The sequence below is a fragment of the Mastigoproctus giganteus genome, chromosome 4, assembly GCF_048544385.1.
Source record: "Mastigoproctus giganteus isolate SK-2022 chromosome 4, ASM4854438v1, whole genome shotgun sequence".
In the NCBI taxonomy this organism is placed as follows: domain Eukaryota; kingdom Metazoa; phylum Arthropoda; class Arachnida; order Uropygi; family Thelyphonidae; genus Mastigoproctus; species Mastigoproctus giganteus.
The window spans coordinates 74,122,830-74,137,769 of NC_143578.1; the positions used below are offsets into that span (position 1 = coordinate 74,122,830).

General features: G+C 38.0%; 1 protein-coding gene across 1 annotated transcript in view; it reads left to right on the forward strand.

Annotated features, from left to right (window-relative positions):
• Positions 1 to 14,940, forward strand: part of LOC150086836 (uncharacterized) — a 64,024-nt gene that overhangs the window by 47,476 nt on the left and 1,608 nt on the right. The window lies entirely within an intron of this gene.

Sequence of the window (14,940 nt, forward strand, 5' to 3'; positions counted from 1 at the left end):
GCAAAAGTCTCAGCATCTCGACCAGCTGAGTCCATATGACTGAAAAACGGAAGCAAGCTGGAGTTGTGAAAATTAAAATCACCAGGAAAATTACCTAACTATTAGGAAAGTTGGACAAGTGAAAGTCAAGTTTTAAACAGAGGAAGTCAGAGTTTCAAGTGATTAGTGCAATTAGTATTAGTAATGGCCACAATTAGTAATGGTGCAAGGAAGCCCATGGCTTATGCTGCACCAGCCAAAAAAAATAAATAAATAAAATAAAATAATAATAATAAGAAGAAAATTAAAAAAAATAATAAATAATAATTAATAAGAGAAGAGGAAATTGACAACTTATGCATTTCCCTCCTCCCTTAGGTAATTATCTCACTGACCTTTGAATTTACCCAGACCGTCAGCCTCTACCACTCATGTAGGTAACTTATTCCAGTAACTTATAACTCACTGGCTAAAATAAAACTTCCTGCAATCCAATCAAAACAACTCCCCCCGTAACTTGAAATTATGGTCCCTAGTTCTGGAATCATTTATAACTGTGAAAATTTCATCATTATTCATTTTGCTCATGCCTCTGAGCCTTAAATGGTCCAATGAAGTCTCCTCTAAGGTGCTTGGTTTCCAAGCTCTGCAACCCACATATTCGAAGTCGTTCCAGGAGAATTACCCGTCTTTGGACCCTTTCAAGAAGAACAATGTCTTTCTTTAGGTGCGATTATGAAATCCTTTTCTCTACTAGCGATTGTTCGATAATTCATCGATAGGGCACCGTGGGTCCCCTCCTTGCAACCAGTATACAATGCTCATAGAACTTCATGTCTGACCATATCGTAATACCCAAGCCTCTTTTCTCCAATACTGGCTTTAGTTCAACTCCGCCAAGTGTATAAGTTATTTTGGGGTTACTGTTCCCCAGATGCAATACGTTACACTTTGCTGGATTAAAGCATAGCTGCCATTTTTCTGACCATCTCTGAAATCTATCTAGATGATTCCGAAGAAGCTCTGCTTGGTGGCAACCATTAACTACTCTAACAATCTTTACATCATCTGCAAATTTAGACATCACGTCCTCTATTCCTTCATCGATGTCATTTATGAAAATAAAAAACAACAATGGTCGGCGCCTCCATAGCCAGGTGGGTAGGATCAGCAGTGCGTAGTATATGCTTCTTGATTAGACCGGGGTTTGAGTCCGTGCCCACCAAATACGGAGCATGCGGAAAGGTCAGGGAATGACTTCCGCATATCCCCAGAGCAATATGGCCTTAGTTGCTAATGCTCCTAAAAAAAAACAAAAAAAAAAAAAAAAAAAAAACCCAACAGCAATGGTCCTAATACTGATCCTTGGGGAACCCCACCTCTTACATCAACCCAATCTGAGAAAACCATTTATCACAACCCTTTGTCTCCTGCCCTGAAGCCACTCTGCTATCCTCAAAGGATTTTCCCTGTGATTCCACAGGGAAAATCCTTTGAGGATTGTCCCTCAAAATCCTTTTTGAGGGAAAATCTGTTTCAGCTTATAAAGTAACCGTTCATGTGGACTGAGTCAAATGCTTTGCTGAAATCCAAATAAACTTCGAAATTATTCCCCAAGTCCAGCTCTTGAGTCACCCTGTCAAAATAGCTAACCAGATTAGTTAAACGTGATTTTCCCTTTACAAAACCATGCTGAGTATCCTTCAGAATTTCATTTTAACTAAGTGATCCTGAATTCCAGCCTTGATCATAGTCTCAATGATTTTCCCTACTACCGAAGTTAGACTAACCGGTAATTTCCCACTTCACTCTTAGAACAGCCTTTATGTATTGGAGATACATTGGCACTTTTCCAATCCAACGAAATCACTCCCGAGTTCAGTGACGCTCTCATAATTATCCTCAATGGTTCAATGCACTCACTTGCTGCCTCCCTTAAGATTTTTCATTAAATAAACGTGTGAAATTTCAACGTCATTAATTACCTTTTTTTATAAATTCACTCCCAGAATTTCTCATCGACGTAAAGGGTTTTTCTTCTGTAAGTATCGATGCAAAGTAACTGTTGAGTTCATCTGCAACTTCAGCTGGCATATCTAATACTGTCCCACGTCCATTACATAAGGGTCCGATCTGGTTCGTCCTTCTCTTCTTTGCACTTATATATGTGAAGAATTCCTTACCCCCCCCCCACTCTTTGCTAGCGATTTCTCATAATCTGCCTTTGCCAGCCTAACCTTTTCAGTGGCATTATTACAGATCAATATGTAGCTGTTATAGGCTTCGGTACTTTTTATTGCTCTGTACCTTTTCCATGTCTTTTTTCTGCTCAAGAATTTGGCAACTTCATTATTCCTCCAACTTGGAATCCTCCTCGTGGAGTATTTTTTTAATGGTATATAAGCATTCAAGGCGTCTGTGATTAATGTTTTTAAGGTATGCTCTAATTCAATTGTATTGGCTCTGTGATATATCTACCCGCTTAATAGAGGCCATGTAGCACCTTAAGGCATCGTAATTTCCTTTGCTGAAATTATAACCCATTCATTTGCCTTTAACTACAGCTACCTCTCTCTCTCTCTCTCTCTTCATCGTCCGCCGTAGAACTCCGTGATCACTTCCTGCTACTGGATCCTGTATTGTCAGCTCTATTATGTTATCTGGGTCATGGGTGATGAGGTCTAGAGTATTCTTTTCCCTAGTACTTTCCCTGACTTGTTGATACAAATAACAATCATCTAGTTGATTTAAAAATTTTGTCCCCCATGTGGAGTTTCCTCCCATTTGCTCCAATCAATTAGAGACAAATTGAAATCACCCATAATAAGACATTCACACTTACTTGCCCGTTCCATTTGCATTTAGAGGCTCCCATCATAATCTTCACAATCAGCTGGCCTATAGATTACTCCTACTCTCATTATACCTTTGCTTCCAACTATTTCACCCCATACTAGCATGTGAAACGTCTGAATCCGAGAAAGCTTTTGTCGCGCTCAGGATACTTTTGATAAGAAGCATGACCCACTGCCCCCCTGTCCTTCTTAAATACATTATTTATACCGTACTGAAACTCATCATCCCTTATCTCCAGGTGGCACCACGTTTCTGTAAGCTCTATTATGTCAGTGTTACTTGTCCTAACCAGCAGTTCGAATTCACTCATTTTATTGAAGACACTTCTGACATTACTGTATAAATAATTAAAACTTAGTGTTCTTGTATAGTTAACTATCATGACACACCCCTTCCCTGGCATTTGCTACCCGCTTCTGTTGCAGTAACAAACAAGAACTCTTGAGGTATGTGCAAGCGTTAATTTGACAAATACTATCAGATAAATGCATATCTATTTTACCCTTGTCCACCCCAAACTAGCAGTTTCCCCGAACCTTTAAGGTATCCTCAATAATACTAGCAAAAACATTTGCACGACCTTGGTTTAAATGTATCCCGTCTCTACGAAACAGATTTCTTCTACCTACAAGTGCGGGCCAAGATGATAGAAATTTCCCCCCAAAAGCCTTGCAGAATCCAAGTCTTGAGTTAATCCACAAAACTTTTAACATATAATCCCTCCTATCGTGCCTGGGCAGAACTGCAGACACATATACATTGTGACCTAACTCATATTTCTTCAGCATGGCCCTATATTTGTCTAACAAATCATCAGATCGTGTATGCTTAACGTCATTAGTCCCCATATGAATAATAATATTCTTCCCCCCCCCCTTAAAATCTGACAGTCTGTTGGTGACATTAATAGTTGCTCCTGGCAGAAATACCCTGGTTCTAGTCCACCTATCCTTATTACAAAAAATATTTCCCGTTTCCCTGACAATGGGGTCTCCTAATGGAACTAAATCCTTTTGAACCAGAGTAGGTTGCACTTGGTTATTCTGTTCTGGGCCCAAATCGGGAGTGCATCACTTGGTAAGTTGCTAGAATTTTGAGTCCTTGACGAGCTCCCAGTTACATTCTTTTCGAGAGCAAGCAATCGTTTTTTCAGTGCCGTAAACTGTAACTTAAGATTGGTGCACTCCTTACAATGGTGACAAAGAAAAGAATCTCCAAGTGAGCTAGGATTATCCACTAGTTCGACCTTGGAATACATGCCACAGGTTCTGCAAAGTATAAAATCATGACTCGCCCGGAAATCGCCATCGGTTATTTCCGTTATGAGTCATGGTACCCTCTGATGAAGTGTTCAAGGAAGATCTTGTAATAACCATTATGAAATTTACTAATTATTAATAAAACAAACTCGAAAAATTATATTTATAATATAAAAAAATAAATCAAACGATTACGGGGAAAAAACTTATTAAAATAAATTTTACAAATTTATTTTAATAAGTTTGAAATCCTGCTCTACTTCACTAATTCTGCTTTAGTCCCCTCTTATCTATGCTTCTTTAATGTCACTTTGAAGAGCTGAAATAGGCACGTCTGCTCGCCACGAATGCCAACCAAGTTGGGAGAATGAGAAAGGCAACAGATGAATTTGACAGAATGATGTAGATTTCAATCCAGAGATCGAAAACAGATTCCAAATTACTAAGTCACTGAGAGGGAATATCAAAGTGGACATAAGTACAGGTTTCATTGCTCTTTGAAATGAAAGGCATCGTACAGCGAATAATTAGGACAACTGAGATGAGCAATGGTTAATCATTTGATAACTGGATTCTGTTAGAAAAAGTATGTGGGGCTTGGCAGAATATAAGTGGAAATGGACATCATTGAGATTGGAACTGAGACCACGTATATTTGTGAAATGAACGAGGAAGTGTTTGTGAGGTTCAGATCTTTTCACATATATGTTTGCTTTATTAGTTTAACTATTCATGATGCATTCAGTAATAAGAAAAGGTGGGGGAAGGACGTATTGTATGAAATGATGAAATTTTTGGTGCCATAAACACAGAAAGAATATACCCAGTTCCTTGGCATAACTGCCTCTTCAATACCCCTGCATACACACTACTCGGACTTCCTCCAGTCATGATCTGGTATAGTAGAGACAGTGAGATTATACACTAGATGTTCCAGAAGCCTCCTAGATTTACCAAGTGGTTCAGTCTGATATAGTGGCTGGCCTGCAAACACCATATTAAAGCTGTACCCTAAAAATTTAAGGGAAAAAATGGAATCTTGGCATCATGCAAGTTCCAATTTTCAAAACAATGGACAAGGTTGTTACAACTCAGTATGGCCTATAGGATTGTGTCAAATGAGGCCTTTCAGGTGATAACAGGATGGCTGCCACTGGATCTGGTTGCTAGTATTCAAGTCAGTATACTTCTATCAGCAGCACAGACAGCCATATTAGCAGGTATCAACTGAAATTTGTTGTGTCAATGGTTATAATGAGAGGAAACGACTGTGGACTCTTCTTATTGACCAAGTGGAAAACAGATAGAACTGTACCGAGGGTTTAATAACCAAAATGTTTCTTCCAAGCATCAAAGTTTTTGGAAGGATATGCCAAGTTGGTTTCAACCAAACTTCTATTCAACGTTTTTGCTTACAGGACACTAGTCCTTCTTTGGAAAATTAAATGAATTAGGTATTTCAGCACATTTGTGTACTTGTGGAGAAAAAGAATACTGGGTACATCTGTATAGGTGCCCTGGTATTCATGGCACCTATATAGATGTATAGGTGCCATTAATAACAGGATCTATGAGAGAAATTGATCAATGAAGCACGCAAACACTGGCTTCTGGTTGTGAGGCTCTTCTACTGAAGACAAGGACAGACAGGTGCTTTCCAAAATTCTACAGTACAAGTTTTCAAGGGATGATGAGTCCTGTTGTAAATGGAGCAAGAACAATGCTGATAATACTGTGTATTTCCATGGCACATTCCAATTTTTCGTGAGTGAAATGGGTGCATGTAGAATGTTTTGGCTGCGGCAAATATAATGGAAGAAGACAGGTGAAATGATTTGAGAGGGTTAGTGCGAGGACTTTCTCACTGGTTATTTTTCTTGGCAGAGATTCAAACTCACATGACATCAACTGTAGGGTTCCATTACCCTATACTGGAGCAGGCACACAAAGTGTGAAACTTCAATATGTTGTAATAGAGAAATTGTAATTATCTGTGCAGTATGTAAATAGTGACAGGGGCCAGGAAAGCTGGCTGGGATCACCCAGTACAATAAATAAATAAAACCTCAAAAGACATTATACTGTATGATGGAAGAGATGAGTAGCCAGAGATTTGCTCTGGATACTACACTTGGTTCCACCACTTCAAGCCTCCAATAAGCAAAGTGGTGGTACTGCACTGGTCGACGAGTTATCCACCATCTAATATTGCTTGGTGACACAGAGGGATGGCATTTCTCAATATCGTGTGGATGCTACACCTCAAGCTCTGCTTACATTGGTTTGCACCTGGTTGGTCACCTCCAGATACTGTCATATTTCAGGACATGCACACAGGGGTTATACCCAGGATCACTAACAGTACCACTAACATATAGTGCAAGCAGAGGATTTGGTTGTCACAGAGCAACTGGATTTGATTAAACAAATTTAGTTGACTTGATTGTCACCTGACTTTCAGTTCCATCGAAATTTTAGACTCCCAGGTAGCAAACCCCTCTTGCCGAACTTCATAGAATGTCTGTGGCTTCAAGGACCACACACCAATGCTGTAATGAAGGTAGTTTTTGTCTATCTACCGGTACCTAATTCATATTGTATCTTAATATGCATATATATGCAGTAGCTCATCTAGCAGTGCCTATTTTAGGTGGAACCAAAAGTTTTGCTGCTCTAATGGTTGTTTATTTTGTTACAGAGCTGAATGTGTGACAGTGTCATCATGGATAAAGGTGAATATCAATCCATTATCAAATTCCTGTTTCTGTAAGGCAAACAACCAAGGAAGAGGATGATGGGGATATCCAGGAAGAGATGTCTATAGTGTATTGGGATATCTACCCATCATATGATGTTGTAGAACATTGGTGGAGACATTTCAAGTGCAGCCAGAAGAACTTCCACGATGAGGAAAGAATTGGGCAGCCATCCACATCTCACACTCAGGCCTGGCACTAGAGGTCACAAGTGAGGCATTTGCCACAGGTTCTGCCTAAAATAGGCACTACTAGATGAGCTACTGCATATATATATGCATGTTAAGATACAATATGAATTAGGTACCAGTACAAAGTTTTGCCTCGGACGCCACAAACACTAGTGACAGCTCTGCACACAATGCCAAATTCAAGGAGAAAACTGAATGATCCTCAATGACCGTCAAATAACAAATAAACAGATAGTTGTAGAGACTAGGATAAGCTATGGACCAGTGGAGAGCATAATTCAAAATGATTTGAATAAGGTCTCAACAAAATGGATTCCTCGCTTGCTCACGTGCTTTCCGAAATAAAAAGGACAGGCCCTTCTGCTGAATTTAATTGCCATGTGTGACAGCGACCCTGACATGTTTTCTTCCCAACTGGTGACTAATAAATTGTGGATACATCACTTTGATCCAACAACAAAAATGGTTTCAAAACAATGGAAAATCCATCTTCACCCACTCCCAAAAGGGGAGGAGTGCAACCATCTTCACAGAAAGTTTTACTGTCAGTTTTCTGAAAGGGGATGAGCATTATTCTCAATAATTACGTGGAGAAGGGTATTACCATCAATGCACGTTATTACAGCAACTTACTGAGGCAATTATATGTTGAAATTAAGGAAAAGATGTGCAGCTGCTTCACAATGAACCAGCCCACAGTACTGTTTTGCAACCACTGATCTTGCCTGGAAGTTAAAACTTCCTATGTTGCCATACTCACCTTATTCTGAAACTTGGCACCTTCTGACTTTCTCTTTCCATAGATGAAAGCATTTTTTTTTGGGAAATGCAGGGGTAACTTCTGAGACAAAAGCATAATGAAGTGCCACAAAAGATGAAAGAAATGTGTCACTTTGGATGGTAACTACAAAATAATATATATAAAATATGTATTACTTTGTAGTATATATATGGCAAACTCAACCTCCTGGGACATGTAGAACATTGTCATAGAAACCTTTTGATAACCCATTGTCATTTCAAACATATTATTTCACAATTTCAAAAGTGTATGTCATATGAACTCAAAAAGGAACACAGTTTTTTTTTTTTTTTGTAGTTAAACATGCTAAGTGGTGCTGGAAATCACTGTCAACTTTGTTGTATGGGTGATTCTTGATCATGGCTTCAGTAATTATAAAGGTAGTAGTGGCAACATTGCTTTACCAGTTTGCTGGAATATTATATAATCCTTCCAGAAACAAATGAAGAACCAGGTACTTTGCTATAAGAGACATATGGTATATGCACAGCTTTCAACTTCCAAAAGCTAGAGATCAGGCTCAGGCATAAAACAGTGTTTTTGGGCCAAAACAGATGAAAAAAGATTTTTTTTCAAAAAAACAGATGTTGTTCTCCCCCCCAAAATGGATTTTTTTTTTTTTTGTAAAAAGCAGGGTTTTTTTTTTTTAATGTCCACAAAGAACTAGAAATCAACTAAATTTCACTGTCAAAATTGCTTGCTGGTGCAGTATACTTATAAACATTAGAGCTTAACTAATATTTTTCTGTCTGCAGATTTTTGCTTGCTTCAAAAATTATACTTTGTCCTCTACAACAATGAGTCAAAGTTTTATTTATAACATAGCCCTGCTGTCCAGACTTGGTTGTCAGGAGCATTTACAAAACTTCATGAGAAAGAGAAGATCTGAACTCTTTGTTTTCCTAACCTGGCTGAATATTCTCTCATACTCAGAACTGCTATGAGGAAGTATTAAAATGCCAAGCATGAGTTGGAATAATTTGTTATACTTCAATCTTTCTTGTGAATTTGTCAGTTCTCTAACCATGGATCACTGTACATCAATTCCTTCTTCTTTCAAAGCAACTTCTGCGAGATTAGATTATCACACTGAAATTGAGAGAACTGATGTTGAAAAATATTTAATGCTTCATCTGTTTCTTTATCATTATCATCACCAAGAAGTACTAGAAACTTGTCTATAAAAAATTTCAAATGAAAATGATGCACTGCCAACTGATGAAATTTGAAATGATTTTTAAATTGGCTACCTCAGCATTTATGAGAATATAATTTTTCGATGGGAACTTGTGCACCATGCAGTCACACGCAGCCATAAAATATTCTTCGCCATGCAAAAGAACAGAATCTTGACTTCATGTTTTAGACTCACCATCGAGATTGGCGAGAGGAACGTTGGCAGTAGAAATAACTAAGGCTAAGTTAGAATCATCCATCCGGCTTAGTCTGCTATGGTAATCAATTTCCAAAATGGAAATTGAAGATGTGTAAACTGTTGTGAAAATAAATTTGCACTTAACATTATTCAACATAAACTGCAGCCATTATCAATCAATGATTCATGTTGAGAGAAATGGACCCTAATCTGCCACGCTGGTCCAAGTGGCAACTAAAGTTTAACATTGACAAATGCAAAGTACTGCATATGGGTAGCAGTAACCCAAGAGAAATGTGCCAACTCTGTGGTACTACACTCAGAGAGATGGAGAATGAAAAATACCTGGGGGGAGGGTAATTGTGCAGTCAGATATGAAATTCTCTGAGCAGTGCAGACGGGCTGCCAGAGCAGGTCATGGAGTTTTGTCAATGATATATACGAATTTTGCTAGCAGAGACAAGGAGGTGATTATCCCTTTGTATAAGGCAATGGTCAGGCCACACCTTGAGTACTGTATACAAGTCTGAAGGCCTCATTTTAGGAAGGATGTAGAGTTGCTAGAACGAGTACAGAGAAGGGCAACAAGATTGGCGAGAGGAACAAAGGGGTACACTTATGAAGAAAGGCTTAAGTTCTGCAAGTTGCAGCATCTGGAGACTAGACACCTGTGAGGTGATCATCTATAACGCCTTCAATGGTTTGAGCAGGCTCAATGCTGACGAGATACTTCTGCTTGCTCAGACTAAGAACCTGATGGAGCATAGTTTCAAACTGAGGAAAGACAGTTGTAGAATAGATATGTGGAAGTTTGCCTTTGGCCAATGGGTAGTTGATTGCTGGAACAGACTTCCATCTGTTGTTGTGGAAGTTGATAGCTTAAATAAATTTAAGACTGAATTAGACAAACGTTTGGAGTGACCGGATCGGTGAAATGGGAAGGGTTTTTTTTTTTTTTTTTTTTGCTGATGCTGTATAAGCTTGCTTTCTTGCATCATATGCCTCAACTAATGATAAACTTGTTTCCTCAGAAAATTACCATAGTGGGTATGGCAAAAAAAAAAAATTTTTTTTTTCTAAAACCCCAGACACAAGAGGTATCAGAACTTATAGTACTTAGTACCATGCATGGGTTGAAGGTTGAGAAGAAGAAGATGCTTGTTGATATTACTCTTGAACTTCTGTAGATTATAATTTTCAGAAAATAAGTATGTAGGATGATTGTTCCAGAAAACAGAAGTTGAATGAATAAATGAGGAAGAAGAAAAGTTAGTTCTGTGAGTTTTAAGTTGGCAGACAGTAAAAGAATGTTGATTAGTTGTGGCACATGTTCAACCTGCTTTGAAGAGACAGCAGGAATTTTAGAAGCCAATACAAAAGAATAGTGCCCATGTACATTTGAAATGTAAGGAAGATTGGATCTCGCTATGATGTCTGTATCATAACCTCAAAATACCTCAATCATACTGCATTATGGAAGAGATGGGGCGGTTGCTGGAGTTTTGCTCTGGAGACTAAACGTGTTTCACCACTTCAAGCCTCGAATAAACGAAGTGGTAGTATTGCACTGGTTGATGAGAGTCATCTACCACCTAGTATTGCCTGATAACACAGAGGGATGTATTCCTCCATGTGGTGTGGGCACCACACCACACCACAACCCCCTTCCGACATTGGTTCGCACTTCCAGAACACCCAGGTGTTAACCAATGAAGGTGCAAGCAGAGGATTTGGCCATCACAGACTGACCAGATGTTGCCGATATGATGACCACTTGACTTTAGCATCTCTCAGGTATGCCAACACAGCTTGGCATACCTGAGAGAATGCCCATGACAGCTTCACAGACTGAGCCTCGCTCTATTATGAAAAAAAAAAAAAAGTCTTTACAATCTGGTACCCCTTCCAATTGATCCGTGCGAGTAGCAGTGTAAAAATGCACTTCTTCTACATACAGTATCGTTTTAATTAGTGTTTATCCCCACCTTTCATCTAGCTGCTGTTTTAAAATCGTGAACTCGTTTTCCGATGTTTGATAAACTATTTCAGCATACGGCACCGTTTTAATTAATGTTTATTCCCCCGCCTGCTGTTTTAAAATCGATAAATGCGTTCCTAAATTTAAAACAGCAGCGGGGGATGAAATAAACACAATAATTAAAATGGTGCCGTATACTGAAGTGGTCTATCAAACATCGGAAAACGAGTTCCCGATTTTAAAACAGCAGCCAGCGCGCGGGGGAGGGATAAACACTAATTAAAACGATACGGTATACTGAAGAGGTGTGTCAATCACTGCTACTAAATTGTAAAGACTAACAAGCTACGAACGAAGTAAAGCCTAATAAGTTACGAACTGTTTATACGGTATAACACACAAACGTCACTACAGTAGCAGACATAAAACATTTTGATGTTGAAATATATTAATGCACGACAGTGGCGTATCCAGGTATCATTGTAAAGGGGGGGCCATGTTGATCAGGCTTTTGAGTTTGTTTGATTTTTAGAAAGCCTCCTGCGTTCTTTTTCTTTAATTTCAAAATTTTGTTTAAGGGAGCCCATTGCACTGGTTGATGAGAGTCATCTACCACCACGTTAGTTTGCTGTGATATCATTAAAATCCGACTCATACAAAATCGCAATGTCGGACGCTAAACTACGAGTTCGGTATCTTTTGGTACATTGTAGCCAATGTGTTGACTATTATTTAAAAATGTGAGAACTAATTAAAAGTCTTCACATAAAATAAAATAACAATATCACAAGTAAAGCAAAATCTTACCTTGAAACATCACAGTCCTGCTGCTCAGGAAGCAAAAAAAAAAAAAAAAAAAAAAAAAAAAAATGACAGAAAAGCAAAATTCTACTCGGAAATTCAAAATTACGAAATTCAAGTCCCAGAACTCAAACTAAGAAAATTATAATACTAAACAAATACATGAAGCTGAAAGTACTATCCAAAAAGCTTTATGCTCAACTGAAATAAATAAATATAACAATAAACAAAAATTTCCTTTCATTTTACTACATAAAAAAGTAACCAGCAGACGTAACCACATTGGTATTAAACGCCATCTGCTCATTTTTTTTTAGCTTATTTAATCCTAAAAAAATTGAAAAGTAAAGATATGAAGCAGAAATTCAAGTGAAAACGATATTTATACCAATAAACTAGTAAATAAAATAGTAAATTAGTGGACAATGAAGCGTGACGAAGAAATAGAAAACAGTTCCCAAAAAATCCATGGTTCTTTATGAAACTTTGAATCAAATCAGAACTTATTATTATTATTATTAGCCATATGGTGCAAGGAAGCCTGAGGCTTATGCTGCACCAGCCAAAATTCTGAATTACCCCGAGAGAGTGAAGTAGAAGGGAATCACCAAGAAAGAGAAGAATAATGATATCCAACTCAGGACTAAGGATGTGCCAAGCCCATACTCACCAGATGTGAGCCCCTGGAGTTTATGTTCATCGATAAGTTCTGATATAATTTGTAGATGAAAACTCAGGTCTAAGTTAATATTGTCCCTAACTTCGGAACTATTGTAGTTTTTGACCGGTCAGCCGAATTAACTGCTGTTTCGAGTTTTTGAAAAAGAACATTTTTTTTTTTTTTTTTTTTTTTGTGCTGAGTTGATGAACAGCCTCTCCATCTGGTGAATTCTGGCGAGATTTATCCTTTTATTTATGTTTATTCATTCTTAAAAGAAGGCGATTATGCGAAGTCTGTGGCAGGCACTTTAGTGACGGTCTCGCCGATATCTGGTGCTTGGATTATCTGAGCAGTCAGCTTGGCCAGTGGACTGTTAGGGCTCCACGAGCTCTTAACAACGGTGCCAAATCAACCGTCGTGGCTGTGGTCAGGGTTCATATCCACTGCCGGGAGCAGTTGTGCCACCAGGATCAATTCTGACACAAGAATCAGTGGTAAGGTTAGTTTCGCCGCCAATAAACAAAATTGTGTGATGTCACTTTGACGTTGTACGCTAGCACTTTGACGATTTACGTTGTACTATCGTACGTCACTTTGGTGTAGCATGTGTGTGGAAGCAATTTGATTACTAACAGTCTAAAAATGATAAGTTTGGCAAATGTTTACTCCACGATTTTATTCTTTAATCTAAACAAAAGTATAATTAGCTTTTTTGCAGAGCAATGTTTAAGTTATTTCACGAAAAATAACAAGGTTACTTAAAATTATTATTATGTGTGTTTAATACTCAGTGATACACTGAGTGATCACTGAATTATGACCACCTACCTTATACCATGTTGGGTCACTGTTCGCACAGATAACATTTGTTAGCCTAAGCACTGATTCCACTAGATGCCTGAAGACACCTATAGGGATCTTCAGCCATGCTGTCTGCAAAGCTTTCCATGCTGTTGGATTAGATGATGGTTGCATGCCCATAAGCCTCACTTCCCATTCCAAAACATCCCACAGGTGTTCAGCTGGATTGAGGTCAGGCAAATTTGGAGGCCAATCAAGATGGATTATATCTTCTCAAATTTGGGAAAGGTGCAACAGAAACCTATGAAATGCTAAAAATGGATTTTGGAGGTGGGTTGCATCTTATCTAAGTGCAAATGGACATAGTCCATATCGATTTAACTAAGGCTTTCAGTGCTGTTCATATTTCTGGATTACTAAGTACAATGAGCTATTCTGGAATCTCATACCAAACTAGTTACAATTTATTATTACTATTATTTTATTTTTATTTATTTATTTTTTTTTTTCAGGGAAGAAGTACTGTGATCATCCTTCCCTCCCTTTTAACATATGGGTTGTATCATTCAAGGATCTTATTTTGGCTCTCTGCTATTTGCTTTCATCATAAATAAGATAATACTATTACCTGTGGTATGGGTTCGTTAATATATATTCTTTCCAAAGTGGGACAAGCAGGAAATGAGGCTTGAAAAGGTAACCAACCAAGATGACATCTCGACTTAAGTTTGGCTCCAATAATAATTAATGAAAACAAAACAAAGTCTGCCTGTATATGAAGTATATAGAATGACTGGGAGGAAAAGGAAAACTTCAAAATTTAGAGAAAATAAAATAAAATTGATATCTGCCTAATGAAATAAGGATAAAAGTCATATATAAAAAATAAACAGAAAAATACCTAGGGAGAAGTAGGAACAGGAAATTCATCTGCAGATCCCCATCTCACCGGGTAAAAGCTACAATGCGCTCCAGCAGACAAAATGTAGTGTTTCAATGACCGCTCAACCAAACAAGGACTGTGCTTGATGTCTGTAGTACGTACACTACAAGGCTGTTACAGTATAGATCCTACACTGTAAAGTAAATTGCATGCATTCTTTGGTCATTTTATGTGCTTTACTGGGTAGGCAAAGTGATTATAGAATTAAAGTAATTTACAGATAAGGCTTTATCCTCAGCCTTAACTTTTGGATATTAGTATAATATAATACAGAACTTGCAATTAAAACAAATTTTTTAAGGCGTAATGATAGAACTGATTTAGTTAATATGGCTGAGGTCAATGTTGTTGATGTTATTGTGTGTGAATGAAAACTGAAATTATGGCTTCACACTGATTAATTGCTACGGCACCATCTGGAGACTTTATTCTTGCAAATAAAATTATGTGGTAATGCTTTTATTCGATTCACCTTTTTGATTTATAGGTTTTTGGTGTTGTGTTTTGCAGAACATTATAATCATTTGGGGTATATTTA